The sequence below is a fragment of the Dendrobates tinctorius genome, unplaced genomic scaffold (assembly GCF_039654945.1).
Source record: "Dendrobates tinctorius isolate UK_male_01 unplaced genomic scaffold, ASM3965494v1 ptg000021l, whole genome shotgun sequence".
NCBI classification, from domain to species: Eukaryota; Metazoa; Chordata; class Amphibia; order Anura; family Dendrobatidae; genus Dendrobates; species Dendrobates tinctorius.
Genome location: NW_027361689.1, coordinates 30,346,144 through 30,366,181, shown reverse-complemented (window position 1 = coordinate 30,366,181; position 20,038 = coordinate 30,346,144). Strand labels below are relative to the sequence as shown.

The 20,038-nt window shown below is 46.4% G+C and overlaps 1 protein-coding gene across 2 annotated transcripts in view; it reads right to left on the bottom strand.

The window, feature by feature from the left end:
* The window catches only part of GEN1 (GEN1 Holliday junction 5' flap endonuclease), an 88,227-nt gene extending 68,459 nt beyond the window's left edge, over window positions 1-19,768 (bottom strand). Inside the window, exon 1 of one of the 2 annotated variants that reach the window (XM_073568272.1) lies at window positions 19,753-19,768. The gene's annotated coding sequence lies outside the window, so the exon portion shown is untranslated. Of the gene's footprint in view, window positions 1-16,040; window positions 16,059-19,752 lie in introns of those variants that run through there. The other variant, XM_073568271.1, reaches the window with a different exon arrangement.
* Between the last annotated feature and the right edge of the window lie 270 nt (window positions 19,769-20,038).

Sequence of the window (20,038 nt, the reverse complement as noted above, 5' to 3'; positions counted from 1 at the left end):
AGAGAGAACGACTGCCAGCTAATGGTGTCTGCAGGAAGGACTGGCATGGCCTGGTGGAGTCGCAGTTTATGGTGTCGGCAGGAAGTGTGGGCATGGCTTAGAGGAGTGGCGACTAGGAAGAGAGTTGCACTCAGCATGCTCGACTTGGTTGCTGAGAACTGGACTCGAGCATGCTTGGATTCTTGGCAGAGGCTGGACTCATCTTGGGACTCTGTGTACTGGACTGCTGCAAGTGGTGATGGACTCTGCTCCCAGGCTGCACGATGGTGATGGATCAGGGTGGAGGAGAAGATGCACACAGGTGGTGGGCTCTGTTGCTAGGAGCGTACGCAACAGAGCAAAGCTAAGTGGTGTTTCCCCTGTATTGTCTCTTTCCTCTTGTGTGTTGTTAGTGCAGTGGTGGGATTAGTCTCCACACCGACCCATTCCCTAGTGAGGGTTTAGGGTCAGGGTGAGCAAGGGCGTTAAGGTACGCGTGCGGCGACAGGTGCGGAGCCTGTTTAGGGAATGTAAGGAATGCAGGGACACTGGCTCAGGGGAGCTTAGGAGGTCTCCACGTCCCCCATTCCCTATCGCAGGGCCCACCATTGTTAAAGTTTCCCAGGTTCCCCTTTATTATTTAAATGCGCCTTACTGGAGGCGGGGTTTCCAGAATTATTGTATAACGTGTAGTACCTAAATTCGCCAGGTGGAGGCGGCGTATCCACCTGCACGTTCTATTATTTAAATTCGCCCCACTGGAGGCGGTGTATCCAGGGTCACGCGTGTTATGGGTTCGCCTTGCGGTAACACCTGCGCCCTGACACACGTGATCATGACAAAAAGCATAAATTCTTGTTACTGAAGCTTGTCAACCCTAATTTACTTCATAATACTAGTTACGCACTGAAAAATGGGGGTTATTTGGCTACAGTTGTGGGGGGGTAGGGCTGGCTCCAGGTTTTCGTGGGCCCAGGGCCAAAGAGCGCCCCTTTAACACATACCACAACTCATGATGCTCCGATACGGCAGAGAAATAGCGGTATAGTACAATGAAAAATACTTCACTTCTTACATCTCATGACTGATATCCATTTTAAATTCTCCAATACCTCCAAAAACGGACAGTATATAACTCCATACAGTATTATGGCCAGCGCTTAGTGCGCTATACAGAGTAATGAGGCCCATATATTTCTCCATATGGAATCATTGATCCCATATAATGTTTCAAACCGTATATGATGAGCTCCACATAATGCTAAAGTATATGTTGGTCCCAATGGATGAAGCTCCACTGTCTTATGGGCCCAAATAATGCTCCATATATAATGGGCCCCATTTCTACTGCTCTAGTGTATAACGGGCCCTGTAAATGCTGCTCCAGTGTCTGATGTCCACCTTTGGAATGCTCCAGTGTATGGTGGGCCCCATATATCATTCACCAGAGTATAGTGCTCCCCAAAAATTGCTGTCCCAACATTGAAAACAATTACATAAGTCTCCTTGCTAGGGAATTCCTGCACTACTCTGAACTCCTTGTCGTCCCCATCTTCCATCTCACTGCACTTGGCTGTTTAGGCCCTCCCACCGGCAGAGACACTTTTGCGTACTATGCGGTGCCCTGTGCCAGTGCCATCGCCCATGAGTATGCCCCCCCACCTGCTCAAGGAACCTGCACTTTCATCTGCACCTTCCTCTTTGTCACCGTGTAAGGTGGTATAGTATGTGGGAAGGGGAACCTGAGTTTCCTCTGGGTCAGATTCTGGCAGTGTAGAGTGCGAGGGGAATGTAGTGGTCTGGGTCAATGTACCAGCAGCGTCATCCAGCAGTGGCTGGGCCTCAGTGCACTTGTGGCGTCCCCAAGAGTACAGTCGCCACTGTGGCATTACCTTCCTCCTAGAGAGTGTGTTGTCAAGCTTGGGAGCAACTAAGGATCTCTCTAGCAGTGAAACCAACACACAACACATTTCCCACTCCAAGCAAGCAGGGAGACCTCTGAACCTGACTGCTGAGGAGCTGCTCTCTGTGGTCGGGAGGAGGTAAGTTAGGGCACTCTGTGCAGGGAAGGGGAAGTGTGTGGACGTGAGAAGGGGAGCTGGAGGATGAGCAGAGTTAAGGATCACTCCTAGCTGGAGCGCATGGTCCCGATTCCGGTCTCCGAGTTTGTACAGACACTGACGTTCCTGCAGCAGAAACCGGGGGAAGTAGCAGCTATAAATGCTCTGTAGCCAACTAAGGCTCGGAGGCCCCAGCATCGACGTGTGTGAGCCAGAAGGAAAAGGCTACAGCTGTCTGCCATACAAGTAAAGTCTGAGGAACATCTGTTAGACAGGAGGCGCTTCATTGAACAACGGTCCTGTGAGTGCTTCCCCCACAAGCGCTAGAAAGGAGACGTTCAGGAAGGTACATGTTGGCGGAGTGTTGGAAGGGAGCTTTCCATTTTGGTCCCGGAGGTTGGCTGAGGTCCTGACCCGGAGGACACAGCACGGAGGCAGGCATCTGTGTAACCTGCAGACTGTGAGTAAAGCTTTGGAACTGCACGCTCTGGTGTCCTACAGTTATTCCAGCACCACTACATCTGGGTACCAGCACCTACACCGCCTGTGCCTTTCCCCCATCACTACATCTACACTTCCCTGGGACTCCAGCTCCACCTGTGGGGAGCTTCACCATCTTTGCTGCACAACACCATCAGTCCCAGAGGATCTGCATGCAGCGTCGGCCTAACATCTATGTTGCCGAACACAGGTGGCATCAAACTATATAAACTCCTTACCATTATACCACGCCATTTACATGGGCGCCCAGGGCCACCGTCCGGGTCACCGCTGCTGTGACACATCCCACTGATACCGGCCCGGTACCGAGTATCCCACAGCCCTGGGAGGGCGACCCATATGCCGACTGCTGATCGGGCGGCGGTATTCCCACGAACCTCCAAACAGCGTCCATGAAGGCAAAGTTTTTGGTTTCCGGGGGCAGTATGATTGCAAAGCTGAACCTTAAAGGAATGTCCAAAAGGGCACCACCAGGAGTGGAGCCTGTGGCTTAATTGGACTCCACCCGGGAAACCACAACCATGCCACCTAAAGAAAAGATGCACACTTTGAAAGCTTTGTCGATTCTGTGTGTGGTGTGGTATGTGTGTTTGTAGTTGTGCTAGCGATTTCTCAGCTTTATTCCGTTAACAACCGAGACTCCGGCATGCCCCCGCAGTACGCGTCAAGCTTACTAGAGCGATAAGCGAGGCTCTGGCACGTGAGATCGAGCAATAACAGGTCTAGCATTCCCGTACATGTCCAGGGCTGCATGCACGCTACACTGAAAGGACCAGCTATTGTCGCTTACAGGTGCAGATAACCTGCTGAACTCCGTTAGTGATGGGGATCTGGGATTCAGATTATTCCCCGCGAACGAACGATGATTTCCCAGTAAGTTCAGGTCAACCGCAATTCCGGAGTTAGGCCTAACCGTCATTCCTGAAAAAATTACGTGTCCAAACCACAGGTGCTGTAGCTTGCTTAACAGCTCGGCAGCCGTTCTCAGGCCCAGTATGGATTCAACAACATTGTAGAAAGTTGATAAAGGGTACAGTTTCACCGGATAACACGTATATATGTAGCCTAGTTTACACATTAAAAATATATGTCTATAGATCAGGAGGCAGACTCAGATGTTCTCAGGCCCAGTATGGATTTGACCAGATTGTACAAAGTTGAGAAAGGATACTTTATCACTGGATAGCAGGTATACAGTGGGGAAAAAAAGTATTTAGTCAGTCAGCAATAGTGCAAGTTCCACCACTTAAAAAGAAGAGAGGCGTCTGTAATTTACATCATAGGTAGACCTCAACTATGGGAGACAAACTGAGAAAAAAAAATCCAGAAAATCACATTGTCTGTTTTTTTTTCATTTTATTTGCATATTATGGTGGAAAATAAGTATTTGGTCAGAAACAAGCAATCAAGATTTCTGGCTCTCACAGACCTGTAACAACTTCTTTAAGAGTCTCCTCTTTCCTCCACTCATTACCTGTAGTAATGGCACCTGTTTAAACTTGTTATCAGTATAAAAAGACACCTGTGCACACCCTCAAACAGTCTGACTCCAAACTCCACTATGGTGAAGACCAAAGAGCTGTCAAAGGACACCAGAAACAAAATTGTAGCCCTGCACCAGGCTGGGAAGACTGAATCTGCAATAGCCAACCAGCTTGGAGTGAAGAAATCAACTGTGGGAGCAATAATTAGAAAATGGAAGACATACAAGACCACTGATAATCTCCCTCGATCTGGTGTTCCACGCAAAATCCCACCCCGTGGGGTCAGAATGATCACAAGAACGGTGAGCAAAAATCCCAGAACCACGCGGGGGGACCTAGTGAATGAACTGCAGAGAGCTGGGACCAATGTAACAAGGCCTACCATAAGTAACACACTACGCCACCATGGACTCAGATCCTGCAGTGCCAGACGTGTCCCACTGCTTAAGCCTGTACATGTCCGGGCCCATCTGAAGTTTGCTAGAGAGCATTTGGATGATCCAGAGGAGTTTTGGGAGAATGTCCTATGGTCTGATGAAACCAAACTGGAACTGTTTGGTAGAAACACAACTTGTCGTGTTTGGAGGAAAAAGAATACTGAGTTGCATCCATCAAACACCATACCTACTGTAAAGCATAGTGGTGGAAACATCATGCTTTGGGGCTGTTTCTCTGCAAAGGGGCCAGGACGACTGATCCGGGTACATGAAAGAATGAATGGGGCCATGTATCGTGAGATTTTCAGTGCAAACCTCCTTCCATCAGCAAGGGCATTGAAGATGAAACGTGGCTGGGTCTTTCAACATGACAATGATCCAAAGCACACCGCCAGGGCAACAAAGGAGTGGCTTCGTAAGAAGCATTTCAAGGTCCTGGAGTGGCCTAGCCAGTCTCCAGATCTCAACCCTAAAGAAAACCTTTGGAGGGAGTTGAAAGTCCGTGTTGCCAAGCGAAAAGCCAAAAACATCACTGCTCTAGAGGAGATCTGCATGGAGGAATGGGCCAACATACCAACAACAGTGTGTGGCAACCTTGTGAAGACTTACAGAAAACGTTTGACCTCTGTCATTGCCAACAAAGGATATATCACAAAGTATTGAGATGAAATTTTGTTTCTGACCAAATACTTATTTTCCACCATAATATGCAAATAAAATGAAAAAAAAACAGACAATGTGATTTTCTGGATTTTTTTTTCTCAGTTTGTCTCCCATAGTTGAGGTCTACCTATGATGTAAATTACAGACGCCTCTCATCTTTTTAAGTGGTGGAACTTGCAGTATTGCTGACTGACTAAATACTTTTTTTCCCCACTGTATATAGCATAGTTTAAACATGTAAAATCTCCGTGTTCTCAGTATGGATTACACAGCAATCTAAAAAGTGGAAAAAAGGAAATGCATTTGAGGCGTATACAACTATATACTTTGGATGTTATTTTTAAATCTTCAGATATATTTCAGTCTCAGTAATACAGTCCAGCCTCTCCGCAATAGGAAATGAGATGCATACAATTACTGACATAAAGACTAGTGATTACAGAAATCTAGGAATTACTATTCACGGGAAAAACAACCGTCACAATTATCATAGGCGATGCTGACCCTCAATTAATTTGTGTGTTGAGACAGTGAAAACATTTTTTTGTGAATAAAGTCTTGCTGTATCGCACTTCCGTTGATTCCATCACTGTTACTCATCTCAATCAAATGTTTATCACAGGGAGCGATGTAAACATGGTGCTCACTGGCTATCATGATCTGTCACGTAACTTTGGAGTGCAAAAGACAGAAGCCACAGGCCGTAGGCGATTTTATTTGATTGGCATGAGAGGCCACATTTTAAAATGCACGCCGGAATGTCACACGTTTGTGAGTAGGAAAACTGTGAAAGCTGATGATAAACCACCACTGCATGTCATTGTCAGTCGACATCCATAAGAAATGGAAGCCATTGATCATCTGGAGCTAGAGCCCGGCCAGCAGGACAGGGCATAGCTACATCTTAACCATCATCTTTCAGTTCAGTCAATTTGTAGTGGCACTCCCAGTGAAGGATTTGACAGCCCAGACTACACAGCGGAGGAGCAGGGAGAGGTAAACATTGCAAATGCTGGGGCCCTGCCCAAGCAAGGGGGGCACACTCGTGGGCGTCGGTACTGGCACTGGGCCCCTCAGTACGGCGGTGTGTCTGACGGCGGGTGTGCACCACCACCGTCAGAGACACTTGATTGCACTATGAGGGACCCTGTGCCAGTGCCCGCGCCCAAGAGTCGGCCTACCCACCTGTCCAGGGCAACGGCACTCGCACGGTTTCGTGCGCTAGGTGGTGATCCCGGCCATGGGGGAAGGGGCAGCCCAGTTAGGGCGGTTTACAAAGTGGCATATGTTGATGTGGGACATTCAGCTGCTGCAAAAGGCGAAATAGGTCAAGTTTGCGGAATAGGAGGAGGACCAAAGCAAGCCATTTTTCTGGCAACCTATGTGTCATCAAGGGAAGGTGGGACAAAATCCTTGGAAACCCATGCATGGTTCATTTTAATGAAGGTTAGATCATCCACATTTTGGGTTGACAGACGGGTCCTCTTTTCTGTCAGGATTGATCCAGCTGTACTGAAGACTCTTTCCGATAGCACACTTGCAGCTGGGCAAGCGACCTCCTGTAAGGCATATTGTGCCAATTCAGGCCAGGTGTCCAGTTTAGCGGCCCAATAGTCAAAGGGGAATGACCTGTGCGGGAGGAAAAGTAGTTTTTAACCATAGTTGACAACTGTTGTCTCCTGTCACTTTCCTTCGATGCAGTATTACCAGTTATGTGAGCGGTACTTGAAAAATCAGTCCACAACATTGTCATGAAACCCCTGTCTCCAACGCCACTTCTGCTGTGTGCACCACGAACACCTCTGCCAAGCTGCCCCCGGCCCGTACGGCTCGTGTGAGAACCATCACCGCTGCTGTGTGCTGGGAATGCCTCAACCAACCGGTTTACCAGAGTTGCTTGTTTATTAGCCAATATTAGGTCAAGGTTCTCGTGTGGCATGATGTTTTGTAATTTGCCTTTATAGCATGGATCCAGGATGCTGGCAAACCAGTAGTCGTCATCGCTCATCATTTTTGCAATGGGGGGGTCCCTTTTTAGGATCTGCAAGGCATAATCTTACATGTGGGCCAATGTTCCCGGTGTCAATGATGCACTGCGAGTGCTGGTTGGAGGAGCACTTTCTAGCAAATCCACATCCCTCCAGTTACGCACAAACCCTGTACCAGACCTTGCCACGCCAACATTTTCACTTGCCCCACGAGATGCATCCTCCTCCTCTAAGTAATCATCCCCATCATCATCCTCCTCCTCCTCCTCTTCTTCCTCCACCTGGTCCAGGAGAGGTCCCTGAGCAGACAATGGCTGAATGTCATCAAGGATTCCCTCCTCCTCGTCAACATTGGCTGCAGACGCCTGCTCCTTAAGGTGCATCAAAGTTTGCATGAGCAGACACATAAGTGGGATGCTCATGCTTAGGATGGCGTCGTCTGCGCTTACCAGCCGTGTGCATTCCTCAAAACACTGAAGGACTTTACAGAGGTCTTTCAGCTTCGACAACTGCACACCTGTCAACTCCATGTCTGCTCTCAAAGGGCCTGGCCGTGTATCCTCCCACAAATGCATTATGGCCTGCCTCTGTTCGCACAGCCGCTAAACCATGTGCAGGGTGGAGTTCCACCTTGTTGCAATGTCAATAATGAGGCGGTGGTTGGGAAGGTGGAGCTTCTGCATACAAATGGAGTGTACAGGCGACCGGCGGATGTGCGAGCACAGTCTTCGCACCTTCTGGAGCAGGGCTGTTAACTCCGGATAATTGTTGAGGAAGCACTGCACCACCAGGTTCAAGGTGTGAGCCAAGCAAGGTATGTGGCTGAGTTTTGAAAGGGCTATGGCTGCCACAAAATTACGGCCGTTATCACTAACTACCTTGCCTGCCTCAAGATGTACACTGCCCAGCCATGACTCAGTTTGTCGCTGAAAGTACTCGGCCAGCACCTCCGCAGTGTGTCTGTCGCCCAAACACATCATCTGCAACAAAGCCTGCTGACGCTTTCCACTAGCTGCTCGATAGGGGGACACCTTGTGTGCAACAGTGGCAGCTGCAGATGGAGTGCTCGTACGACTGCGCTCTGTGGACGAGCTTTCGCTTCTGGAGGAGGAGGAGGAGGGTCGAACGCCTACAGCCAACTGTTTCCTATACCGTGGGCTAGGCAGCACTGTCCCACCACCGCTGTCCCCTGTGGACCCTGCATCCACCACATTAACCCAGTGCGCAGTGATGGACACGTAACGGCCCTGGCCATGCCGACTGGACCATGCATCTGTTGTGAGGTGCACCTTTCCACTCACTGACTGCTTGAGTGCATGGACAATGCGGTCTTTCACATGATGGTGGAGGGCTGGGATGGCTTTGCGAGAGAAGAAGTGGCGACTGGGTAGGTCATAGCGTGGTACTGCATAGGCCATGAGTTTGCGAAAAGCTGCGCTTTCCACCAACCGATAGGGCATCATCTCTAACGAGATTAGTTTGGCAATGTGGGCGTTCAAACCCAGTGTACGCGGATGAGAGACTGAGTACTTTCTTGACCTACTCATAGTCTCTGGGAGGGTGTGCTGGACTTGAGAGCTGCATATGGTGGAACTAGCGGTGGACAGGGCGGACTGAGAGAGGGTTGATGATGGTGATGGAGTTGGTGTTGTTTCTGATGGCCTAGATTCAGTCTTTCGTTGATATAACAGTGGGATTCCCTGACTGCTTTGGCCTTGCAACGACACCTCAACATTTGCTGCTGTGCTAACCAATGTGCTTACAGTGGAGGAAACAATGTAGCGTTGCTGACTACCTTCTTTGTGATCAGTTGCACATGTGGTACTTGAGGTTTGGTGTTGAGTCCACGCTTGCAAGTGCATGCTGGTTAAATGTCTAAGCATGCAACTGGTATTCAAATTTTTCAGATTTTTCCCTCAGCTAAAGGTCTTTGCGCACTTCTTACAGATAACCTTGGCCTGATCATGAGGATTTTGTTCAAAAAAAGTGCCACACTGCACTCTTCCTACTTTGGAAAACATTTTGCGGCCTAGCACGCTGTGCTATTTTGACCGTCTGGACAAGCTGTCCAGCAACTCTTTTGATTTTTGGAACCTGTCTTTGGAGTGCTCCGGGCCTGCCAGATAACAGCTGTTGCGATGTCGATGTCTGCTGTGGATGCTCCTCCTGCTCATCTGAGCTATTGGAAGCAGCACCCTCATCCCCCAATGCATGCCAATCTGGGTCAACAACTGGATCATCCATCACCTCCTCTTCAATGTCATGTGCACCTTCCTCTGTCACCGTGTATGGTGGTATAGTATGCGGGAAGGGGCACCTGAGTCTCATCAGGGTCAGAATCTGGCTCATTACACTGCGAGGACAATGTAGTGCTCTGAGTGAATGTACCAGCAGAATCCTCTATCAGTGGCTGTGCATCAGTGCACTCCATGTCAGATTCATCTTGGCCTGGGTAATTCACCATTTCACTTGATAACCCAGGCATGGTATGTGAAAACAGCTCCATGGAGTAATCAGTTGTATGGCCTGCGTCATCCTTCAATCTTGGTTGGGGTGAAGGACACAAGGAAAGGTGTGGTTCATGAACATGAGCCTCCAATGATGACTCAGTGCTTTTATTTTTTACAACTTCAGAAGAGGAGGCGATAGAGCTGGAGGATGAGTCAGCAATGTAAGCCAAAACTTTTTCCTGAAGCTCTGGCTTTAAAAGCGGTATTCCAACTCCTAGAAAACTAAGCCTTCGAGGCCTTGTGGAGCCAGACGATGACGCAGGTTCAACACCTCCTGCATTCGGTCCTATTTTGCTTTTGCCACTACCATCAGATCCACCACCAACACCATCATTACCAGCTGGCACCCCCCCCCCCGCCCAATTCCACGGCCTCTTCCACCAGCCTTCCTCATTTTTGGTAAAAATGTACACAAAATCCCACAAACTATATAGTAATGTAAAACATGGTACAAGGTGTATATAGGATAGGGGAGATGTAGAATTTCTGAACACACTTGTGGACACTGTTGGATTGTGTGAGGCCCAGTGAATATCACACCGCTATGTCACAGGCTCAATGTCGCAGGTGTGAAAAATGTCACTATAGGACAGGGGAGATGTAGAATTTCTGAACACACTTGTGGACACTGTTGGATTGTGTGAGGCCCAGTGAATATCACACCGCTATGTCACAGGCTCAATGTCGTAGGTGTGAAAAATGTCACTATAGGACAGGGGAGATGTAGAATTTCTGAACACACTTGTGGACACTGTTGGATTGTGTGAGGCCCAGTGAATATCACACCGCTATGTCACAGGCAGAAATTGGCTAGTGTATGACAAACTACAAGGTGTATATAGAATTGGGCAGAATAGGAATCTCCCTAGAGTGTAGGTCTGTAAGAACGGAACATGTCCTCGACTTATTCTTACAGAGTCACACACAGATAGCTTCACTGTGGCCGTGATAACAGCCGTTACACGGTACTGAGAGGAGCGTGCACGTACACCGCTGTCCGGTGTCCGTAAAATTGTCAAGCTCCGTGTTTTTTAAGTATACGGACTGACACACGCTGTCTCTTTATAGTTTTGAATGTGATCAAACAGCAAATATACTTAACTGTTTGAAAACCAGACAAAACTAGAAGGTGGAGGTCTGTAAGAACGGAACATGTCCTCGACTTATTCTTACAGAGTCACACACAGATAGCTTCACTGTGGCCGTGATAACAGCCATTACACGGTACTGTGTGAGGAGCGTACACCGCTGTATGGTGTGAAAAAATGCACGCTCAGTACCTCACCAGGACAAGAAAAAAAAATTTGGATTGCTTTTAAAAAAGCAGTTTGCAGAGCAGTGGGAAAACAGCAATGCAGCTATCAGGAAGCCTTAGGCCTCTTTCACACATCAGGTTTTCGCCGTCAGGCGTGATCCGGCGCTTTTGACAGAAACCGGATCCGGCGAAATGCAATGCCGGATCCGGTTCCCCCCCATTGACTTGCATTTGCGCCGGATCGCGCCGGATGGCCATGCGTTTCATCCGGTTTTCGCCGGATCCGGCAATGTGTCGCGATCCGGCGTCTGGAAAAAACGGCTACTGTAACGTTTTTTGTCTCCGGCGAAAAAGCCGGACCCGCCGGATCCGGCGTGTCCAGCTTTTTCACACAATGAAAGCCTATGAGCGCCGCAATGCGCCTGATCCGGCGAAAGCCGGATCCGGTGGCCGGATCCGGTTTTTTTGGTCTGAGCATGCTCAGTAGCTCTGCCCACAAGACATATATAAAAGCAAGACAGTGGGAACCACCGCCACACCCAACATGCCACCCAAGAAAGCAACCAAGCGCAGCAGGAGAAGGCAGGAGACCACTGCAGCACCATCAGCACCACCACCACCCCAAATGGAGCAGCAAATGGAACATGCTGAGGAGGGGAGTCCAGCAGCAGATGAGAGACGGTAATTATCAAATCCCCCATTCCTCCAAACTAGGGCCATGGAATATCAAGATATTCATTGGCCCTTTGTTTCTCTTTATTCAACAGCCGCCCAAGAGATGCAGCAGCAGCAGCAGCAGAAATGGCATCACTGGCAGCAGCAACAGCAGCAGCAATACCCACTGCCATGGAGTCTGGCCATCAACAGGACAGCACATCTTCTTCTGGGAGCCCTCCCTCGCATCGTCAGCGTTTGACGGTAAGTTTTTATTTCCAAAATCCATCATCTCTGTAATATATGTCTATTCATTGCCTTTTATTTCAAAACAGGAATCACAAGATGAAGAGGAGCTCCCAGAAGAAGAAGGAAGGGGTGGACAGACACCTGGAGTGGGCTCACAATTGGTAAGTTTTTTGCATCAAGCGCAGAAACACAACATCACACTACACACAACACATAGAAAACAATGTTCTGCAGACCACACACAGCAAACAAATGCCTACATCCAAAGACATAACATTTTTTGTTTTCTTCTCTAGTCTTCCCAATCTGGTGCTCGGCCAAGAGGTCCTCGCAGTGCCTCCCAGGGTCGTCGGCGACAGCAACGCGGCGGTCACCAGCGTGTAAGTATAAATATTTTTGCTTTGTTTTTTTGCACTTTTAATTTCATTTCTTTTGTGGAGGCTAATTATGTTATTTTTGTCTTTTTCTTTAACAGCCTTCACAGCGTGCTCCCGACTCTGACGGTGAGGATGGAGGACTCGATGTGGACCACCTCATCGATCTCGTCAGAGAAAGGGAGCCGCTCTGGAATATGGCTGACCGCCGCCACGCTGACCTTATCGTTACCCGACGACTCTGGGAGGAAATCTGTTCGCTCCTTGTGGGCCGCTGGGAGGACCTCGATGTTCGGGCCCAGATTAAAGATCGTAAGTATATACAGTACCGGTTGCTTGATGTAAACCAGTGTTTCCCGAACTCCAGTCCTCGTGGTCCCCACGGATCATGTGATCAGGATTTCTATTTACTATGGAAATCCTGAAAACATGACCCCTGGGGACCATGAGGACTGGAGTTTGTGAAACACTGATGTTGTATACTAACCACTCCTTTCTCGTTTCAGGGAACAGAATTGTGAATCGGTGGCGGTCTGTGAGGAATCGTTTCAAGAAGGAGTTCAATAAAGAGATGCGGGCCCCGAGTGGATCTGGAGGACGCAGGAGCAAGTACAAGTACGCACAAGCCCTGTCGTTCCTCCGGGAAACAATGCTCACCAGAAGGTAAATATTACACACCACATGTGAAAAAAAATGTTAGATGTAACTTTTTTTTTTCAGCCAGGGCCATACCATGTCAGTATTTTAATTGTTTTTTTTTCTCTTTATTCCACAGCACTGTGAGCAGCACTCGGGAGCCTGCACGATTGGACCCTTCTGAGGCGATCCCTGAGGAGACCGGCACCGAGGGACACTTCGACCGCCCCGGTACATCTGCACCTTCCCAGCCTTCCCACACATTCGACCCATCTGTCCCATCCACCAGCACAGGAGCATCGTGGCCGCCTACATTACATGAAGCTGCTGGTGAGGAGATCGCTTTCCCTTTACCCCACCCTTCTGCCCCTGCCACCTCTAGTACACCTGCGGGTACTGGGCGGCAGCGGCAGAGGGGTCAGGAAAAGAGTTATGCGCAAGAGTTCTTGCATCTGAATGCATCTTTCCAGAACTGTCTAAAAGTCTTGTCAGAGCAAATCTCCGCAGGCTTTCAGCAGATCAACTCCAGCATTCTGGAGGTGAAGACACTTCTGCAAACCATGCATTCAGAAGCAAGATCTTCGCCAAACCACACCTTTTTCAGGTCTGTTGTGGAGCGCATGGCAACACTATCTCCTACCCAGCAGATGCATGTAATGCATTCGTGCCACGGTGCTCTACAGCAGGTTACCTCCCAACCTCCACCTCCCACCACTGTAGTTCCTCCACCTGCACCCCCTCCAGCCACTTTCCATCCTCCCCCTCCTATTACATCTGTACCCCCTCCAGCCACTTTCCATCCTCCCCCTCCTATTACATCTGCACCCCCTCCAGCCACTTTCCATCCTCCCCCTCCTATTACATACCAGCAACCTCACCAGTACCAGCAACCTCCCCAGTACCAGACATCTCCCCACTTCCAGCAACCTGCCCCGTACCAAACTCCTTCCCCGTACCAAACTCCTTCCCCGTACCAAACTCCTTCACAATACAACTTTCCATCAACATCATCTGCTCCTACAGTCCCTGCCCAACCCTCCACTCCACCGCCCACCACCTCTTCTGCCTCCCACATGTCCACCCATTCTGTAGCTTTTTCCACACCTTCACCTCTAACTGTTCCTTCCCCACCACGATCCCAGTCCTCTCTCCACACACCCAGTGTCGAAGTGTCCCGCAGCCCCTCCAGCAGTATTTCCACCCCACACTACACAGATTTGTAATGTGTGTTTTTTAATAAAAATGCCCATTGGGTTTAAAACCTTTATTAAAAAAGTTTTTTGCACTTTAAAAACATTTTCCAAAAAAAAAAAAAAATTTAAATAAAAGTTAAATTATCGTTTCACAATGGTTGTCTGTCATTTCTTTCTGCGGCGAACTATGTTTAAAAAAAAGGTTAAATACAGGGTATTTCAAAGGTAAAAAGGTATTCAAAACCAGGTATATAACTGTGGGTAAATTTTAGCTTTTTGCCACAGTTGTGTTCCTGGTTGTGTTTGAAGCAAAGTATTTCACCTGAAAAGTTGTGTTTATTGTTGGTGATTTCCTAACAATGTACACAACTTTTGTTAAAAGGTGAAATACTTTGCATAAAACACAACCAGGTACACACCTGTGGCCTAAAGCTAAAAATAGTAAGACCATGACAAGATAGCCAACTTTGGTTGGCAAAGGTATATACTGTTGGTCCAGAAGGTACACAAGTTTGGTTAGGGCACAAATCTTTCACACTCTGTCATCCTGCCAGTGTACTCTGCCTTGAGGTGACATAAAGTATAGTGCAAAATTGTCCCTCATTACTGAAACCGTCACAGAACTTCTAGTGGTAATATTTTCAATGACAACATCCATCTTCGCCAGTAACTTGCTCTTCTCTCCAACCTGCACTTTCTTCTCTACAACCTGTCAAAGAAGGGCTGTAGGAACATGCTATATATAGTTTTCCAGTAGCCAATCCCGTTCGGAAGGCCACAAGGGTCAATTTTAAAAACAGTATCCGGCGTAATCCGTCGAAAAACGGATAGAAAAACGGATGAACCGGATGAGACGGATCCGGTTTTGTCTGTCAAGAACAAGACGGATCCGGCAGAAAACCGGATCCGGCACATCAGGTTTTACAAAACATTTGCCGGATCCGGCATGACGCCGGATCGCGCCTAACGCCGAAAGCCTGATGTGTGAAAGTAGCCTTATAAGGCAGCCTAACAACCAACACAGCTGATCCAGCAAAATATAGCCTCCACTTGCACTGCACACACAGTGTGTTGTACAGGCAAAATCGCTAGCAGCAGAAGCAGTTTTTGGTGTCTTCTTCCCTGCCTAACGCTCTCCCTACAGAATCAGCAGCAGCAGCAGCTCTCCCTATTCTGAGATCATCATGAGTAAGATGGCGGTCGGCGTGCACGCCCTTTTATACCCCCTGTGACGCCCCCCAAAGCAAGCCAATCACTTGCATGCCCTTCTCAAAGATGGTGGTGACCCCTGCCTATGTCATCACGTTGCCCACAGTGTCCGTGGATCCTGATTGGCTGAAAAAGGGCGGAAAACAAACTTTTGAAACGCGACTTTGGCGCTAAAGTCGCCGAGCTCGTGGCCGACCTCACCCTAGGGTTGGGTTTCGTTTCATGAAACCCGACTTTACCAAAAGTCGGCGACTTTTGAAATTTTTCGACCCGTTTCGCTCAACTCTACTACTATGGATATTATGTATGTGGCTTGGAATCTAGCCAATCTAGCACACTCTTATTCCGCCAATCATGAAGCCTCAAGGGTCTGAATTGAGAGCTCAGGGGTATAGAAGGAGGACTGTCCAGTGACCAAGTCTCTCTTGCTGCATGGTACCAATTTTGGATCTGCGGATCCGACTGGCAGGCCATAACCCCACATGGATTATAAGACTACATGGACTTCAGCATCGAATGCAAGGATTCGGCTGAGATATCAATGACTACATAAGGATGGTATCCAGCTTGGGACAATCCAGTCACCTGACTACAGAATTTGCGGTAGTCAGTCAGTTTCCTAAATCTGGCATTATTCCTTTCTCGGTGGGTGCACACCAAAAGCGGGGTGCTGCTGGCTTGGAGTAAGTAGCCCTGGAAGCTCTGAGGAATGGATATTATAATCCCTGGTGAGCCAGTGGAAGGGTGAAAAACTGTTTGCTGTTACATTTTGTGTTTTGCTGGTTGTGTGATATATGCCATTAATTGTTTGGGGATCCAAGAAAGTCCTAATATTGTGATTCACTCACCCTGTGTTGTCTGAGTAGTGTGCCACCCACTGTTAAGGAGGTCGGGCGTTCAGTTGGGATGAGTCATGGTCCATGCTGTCTTTGTAAAGGCGGCTGGGCAAGCGGACGAGAGCACCCACTGACCTCCGTGTCTACACAAGAACCACTATGTAAAGTTAAAAAAAAGGTTAATAATGACGTTACAATTACATATAAATAATTTGATGACATAAAACTTTATTACGTGTAATTTCACACACAAACTTAGCATCTGTTCAACAACTCTTGAATTAAACATAGATTAGTGGGTTAAGCCCTTATTGAAACTTCAAGTAAGTTGTGATAGCAAACAGTGAGGTACCTATAAAATGTTTCACATGTGGAGTTAGCATATTTTGTATAAATCTTCAACTACACATAGAGTTGTGAATTTTTTGGGCAAAATTGGTTAGATTGAGTGCGTTTGATTATTCGCGACATAAGCGATTTACATGAATAACTTCTGAACTACACATAGAGTTGATCAGTTTTTTGGCAAACATTATTCAGGACATTGAGCTGGTCATTTTGAGTACTAGTGGTCCAGGGTACCTCTTTTCAAATTAATCTTATGTACGATTGAGTGCGTTTGCTTATTCGCGACATTAGCGATTTACGTGAATAACTTCTGAACTACACATAGAGTTGATCATTTTTTTGGCAAACATTATTCAGGTCATTGAGCTGGTCATTTTGAGTACTAGTGGTCCAGGGTACCTCTTTTCAAATTAATCTTATGTACGATTGAGTGCATTTGTTTATTCGCGACATTAGCGATTTACGTGAATAACTTCTGAACTACACATAGAGTTGATCATTTTTTTGGCAAACATTATTCAGGTCATTGAGCTGGTCATTTTGAGTACTAGTGGTCCAGGGTACCTCTTTTCAAATTAATCTTATGTACGATTGAGTGCATTTGTTTATTCGCGACATTAGCGATTTATGTGAATAACTTCTGAACTACACATAGAGTTGATCATTTTTTTGGCAAACATTATTCAGGACATTGAGCTGGTCATTTTGAGTACTAGTGGTCCAGGGTACCTCTTTTCAAATTAATCTTATGTACGATTGAGTGCATTTGTTTATTCGCGACATTAGCGATTTACGTGAATAACTTCTGAACTACACATAGAGTTGATCATTTTTTTGGCAAACATTATTCAGGTCATTGAGCTGGTCATTTTGAGTACTAGTGGTCCAGGGTACCGCTTTTCAAATTAATCTTATGTACGATTCAGTGCGTTTGTTTATTCGCGACATTAGCGATTTACGTGAATAACTTCTGAACTACACATAGAGTTGATCATTTTTTTGGCAAACATTATTCAGGACATTGAGCTGGTCATTTTGAGTACTAGTGGTCCAGGGTACCTCTTTTCAAATTGTACTTATGTACGATTAAGTGCGTTTGTTTATTCGCGACATTAGCGATTTACGTGAATAACTTCTGAACTACACATAGAGTTGATAATTTTTTTGGCAAACATTATTCAGGACATTGAGCTGGTCATTTTGAGTACTAGTGGTCCAGGGTACCTCTTTTCAAATTAATCTTATGTACGATTGAGTGCGTTTGTTTATTCGCGACATTAGCGATTTACGTGAATAACTTCTGAACTACACATAGAGTTGATCATTTTTTTGGCAAACATTATTCAGGTCATTGAGCTGGTCATTTTGAGTACTAGTGGTCCAGGGTACCTCTTTTCAAAATAATCTTATGTACGATTGAGTGCGTTTGTTTATTCGCGACATTAGCGATTTACGTGAATAACTTCTGAACTACACAGAGTTGATCATTTTTTTGGCAAACATTATTCAGGTCATTGAGCTGGTCATTTTGAGTACTAGTGGTCCAGGGTACCTCTTTTCAAATTAATCTTATGTACGATTGAGTGCGTTTGTTTATTCGCGACATTAGCGATTTACGTGAATAACTTCTGAACTACACATAGAGTTGATCATTTTTTTGGCAAACATTATTCAGGTCATTGAGCTGGTCATTTTGAGTACTAGTGGTCCAGGGTACCTCTTTTCAAATTAATCTTATGTACGATTGAGTGCATTTGTTTATTCGCGACATTAGCGATTTACGTGAATAACTTCTGAACTACACATAGAGTTGATCATTTTTTTGGCAAACATTATTCAGGACATTGAGCTGGTCATTTTGAGTACTAGTGGTCCAGGGTACCTCTTTTCAAATTAATCTTATGTACGATTGAGTGCATTTGTTTATTCGCGACATTAGCGATTTACGTGAATAACTTCTGAACTACACATAGAGTTGATCATTTTTTTGGCAAACATTATTCAGGTCATTGAGCTGGTCATTTTGAGTACTAGTGGTCCAGGGTACCTCTTTTCAAATTAATCTTATGTACGATTCAGTGCGTTTGTTTATTCGCGACATTAGCGATTTACGTGAATAACTTCTGAACTACACATAGAGTTGATCATTTTTTTGGCAAACATTATTCAGGACATTGAGCTGGTCATTTTGAGTACTAGTGGTCCAGGGTACCTCTTTTCAAATTGTACTTATGTACGATTAAGTGCGTTTGTTTATTCGCGACATTAGCGATTTACGTGAATAACTTCTGAACTACACATAGAGTTGATAATTTTTTTGGCAAACATTATTCAGGACATTGAGCTGGTCATTTTGAGTACTAGTGGTCCAGGGTACCTCTTTTCAAATTAATCTTATGTACGATTGAGTGCGTTTGTTTATTCGCGACATTAGCGATTTACGTGAATAACTTCTGAACTACACATAGAGTTGATCATTTTTTTGGCAAACATTATTCAGGTCATTGAGCTGGTCATTTTGAGTACTAGTGGTCCAGGGTACCTCTTTTCAAAATAATCTTATGTACGATTGAGTGCGTTTGTTTATTCGCGACATTAGCGATTTACGTGAATAACTTCTGAACTACACAGAGTTGATCATTTTTTTGGCAAACATTATTCAGGACATTGAGCTGGTCATTTTGAGTACTAGTGGTCCAGGGTACCTCTTTTCAAATTAATCTTATGTACGATTGAGTGCGTTTGTTTATTCGCGACATTAGCGATTTACGTGAATAACTTCTGAACTACACATAGAGTTGATCATTTTTTTGGCAAACATTATTCAGGACATGGAGCTGGTCATTTTGAGTACTAGTGGTCCAGGGTACCTCTTTTCAAATTGAACTTATGTACGATTGAGTAGGTTGTGCGACATAAATAAGTGATTTACGTGAATAACCCAGGGCCTCAAGTAGTCAAAATAAACATTTCACAGTCCTGAACAAAATTTTACCCTTCCACTCTATGAATAATTCATCATACATGAATCATCATATATGAAAATCGAAAATCGAATAGCTAACTAATAACTAATAGCTAACTGCAGACTAACTTGAGTCCGGTTAACTAATAACTAATAGCTAACTGCAGACTAACTTGAGTCCGGTTATACATACATCTCCTTACTATACACAGTATATACACACATCTCCATACTATACACAGTATATACATACATCTCCATACTATACACAGTATATACACACATCTCCATACTGTCATGTCCGCCATGTCTGCCATGTCTGTTTTGTCTCAAGAACTCCTGGAGCGATGTGCATGCGCATATCTTGTCTGCTGTCCTGCATGTTCCCTTGAGCAGTGCGCACACACTCACCTCATGTCTGAGCTGCAGGATGCCTGCGTTTCTGCTCTGCCTTCTGTGATCTTCTCGTCATGTCTAGAATCCCTGTTCATGTGTCCCTGCCTGGATCCTGCACTGTCTGGTTCTGCAATCATCTCGTCATGTCTGGAACTCTGATCATGTGACTGTGCTCTGTTATCCTGTGGATCTGAACCCGGAAGTGCTCCCCTGGTCCTGACCTGGAAGAGGAGGTGCTATGCCCTATATCAGGCCGCCCCTTCCTATGCTCAGGGCCTGAGTATTGTGTGGTGTCCCTGCA